We start from the raw sequence: 2,366 nt of genomic DNA, 5'->3' as shown, positions 1-2,366 counted from the left end.
CTGACATTTGTAATATTGCAACTACCAGTGTTCCAGCCTGTGCAATGAAAATCATCGAAGCTTTGCTGACAGCGACAGTAGAAACTGGCATTTCTGTCTCTGCATCCTTTTTGTGCAGCTGCCCTGTGAAATTACTACATCTATATGTACAACGGTTTGTACTATTTACAGCGCGTGTGGAGAGCACCTCAGCTATACTGCTATTAGACAAGCATCACACTATACAGAACCTCTAGTAGTAACAAATTAATGTGTTGTAAACATTCGATCCTTATTTGATGCAGTGCTCCTCCACTTCCTCAGTGAAGAAACATGAAGCTGCAGAGTTGATGGTTTGAATGAGAGACTAAAGGAAAACAAAGGTATTTTTCCTTCAATGCTCACAGGTTTGTGATCCGTCTCAGTGGTCTGATCCTGGAAGTGAGCTCCTCAACCCAAAATAAACACACCTGGCTTTAAAGTGAATAAAGCAGCACTCCTCTGACTGACCTGACCTTCTTTTCACCTCTGAATCTCCCGTCACAGTCATTCTCTGTCACTCTCCGTCTGCTCCCCGTTAACTATCCGCAGTAACCTTTCGTTTTCACGCTCTCACCCTCCAAAAATACTTCCTCTTAACCCTCATCTTCCAAGTAACAATGAATGTGTTTAAAATGCGCTGTTTACACATGCTTAAATGTAGTGTTTGTGAACATGTATCTGAAGCCCTATTAACCAGATGAATCTTACACTTGTTTTGTGTTAAACCGTGGACTAAATGGACTGAGAGTCAACGATTTTGTGTGTGCTGCTGTGCAAAATTCTTCTGGAACATTCTTCATCTCCTCTTTAAAAGCCGTTGATGTGACAGTAGGCCTCTAGGCTGGAGAAGAGGATGTAGAGGAACCACAGACCCAGGAACAGGAGGGTGGTCAGGAGGCGGGACACTTTCGGGCCGCCAAGCTCTCCGCCGATGGAGGGCCGGCGTCTGAACAATAGCACGGACATGCAGATGAACGTGAAGATGGTGAAGAGCGTGACGGAGAACGCCAGTGATCCAGGATCCACCCGGAACTCCTTTCCTTTAATTCTCCAGTACACGGCGGCCACTGACCATGCCACTCCGATCCCAGGAACACGTTGACTGCGTTGCTGCCAGTGACATTTCCAACCGATGCGTCGGCATGCTGGTCTTGTATGGCAGCCACTTTGCTAGCAAAGGTGTCTGGAGAAGGAAAAGGTGGAAAATGTGAGTCACACACCTTCACACCCCAGAAATTTTTAAATAGAAAGCAATTAGATGATTCCAAAGAGACAAACAATGACCAAAAAGATACAAAAAACAACTGCAAAGGTACAAAATGATTGACAGAAAGTCAAAGCAACTACAGAGAGATCCAAAATTACTTTAAAGAGGCGCAAAGCTTGTGTCCAGTAAGATGACTGAAAATGATTGAAATGATTCAGAGACACAAAAATGACAAAAAAGTGACTAAAAACAATTAAAAAGATGCAAAATGACAAAGAGACATAAAATGGCCAGAAAGAGCCAACACCTACAAAATCACACAAAAGATACAAATAGATGATTATAAACAGATGCAAAATGATGCAAAATGACTGAAGGACACAAAACAACTACAAAGTTACAAAGTGACACTACATGCACTCATAAATCTGGGTATTCTCCCATAATCCATCCAATACTCAAAACAATCAAATCATCCACGCTCCTTTCTGCCTTTTCTTGCTCTCACACAGTGAAACGGGACATTTACTCACCTGGAATGGAAGTTCCCAGCGCCACAAACACCACGGCGGTCACAGTGTCCCGCAGCCCCACGGTGCAGCCGAAATGCGATGCCAAATCCCCGATGATGGCGGTGAGGAGCCCGATGGCGCTGATGGACACGAAGAAGCAGGCCCAGCCGTTCCAGTACTCTGTTGGCGGGACGCAGGCAAACAGAACCTTCCAGAAGACGGTGAGGAAATGCATGACGTAGTCGTAACAAGATGGAAGGCGCTCCTCACGACCTTCCTCCTCGTCATCATCGCCATCACCTGGAGGAGCCAAACACACAGTGATATTTTTTACAAGTTACAAACAGCACGGAGGTCATACTACTCAGAGTACTCAGGGGTTTGGACACAGTAGTGACCTGGGTTTGAACCGTCACGAGGAAGGACTTTTTGATTCTGTAGGTGATGTGTGGGATTTATGTCCTGCCAGTTTCATGGCGTGGCAGGATATTAATCCCATAAATGTTCTGTTGTAGTCGTAGCTCTCTAACCCTGAAGTGACCAAACTATTATAGCACCTTAAAGGACAGAGCGGTCTTTGACTTTTGCACAGGAATACTTTTAAAAATCTTTATCATACTTTTACT

At 44.6% G+C, this 2,366-nt stretch overlaps 1 pseudogene; it reads right to left on the bottom strand.

The window, feature by feature from the left end:
- Positions 1 to 274: 274 nt before the first annotated feature.
- LOC109199269 (sodium/calcium exchanger 2-like) lies at positions 275 to 2,074 on the bottom strand (annotated as a pseudogene).
- Between the last annotated feature and the right edge of the window lie 292 nt (positions 2,075 to 2,366).

This window comes from Oreochromis niloticus, unplaced genomic scaffold, assembly GCF_001858045.2.
Source record: "Oreochromis niloticus isolate F11D_XX unplaced genomic scaffold, O_niloticus_UMD_NMBU tig00007256_pilon, whole genome shotgun sequence".
Classification (NCBI taxonomy): domain Eukaryota; kingdom Metazoa; phylum Chordata; class Actinopteri; order Cichliformes; family Cichlidae; genus Oreochromis; species Oreochromis niloticus.
This window is presented reverse-complemented; position numbering and strand designations above follow the sequence as displayed.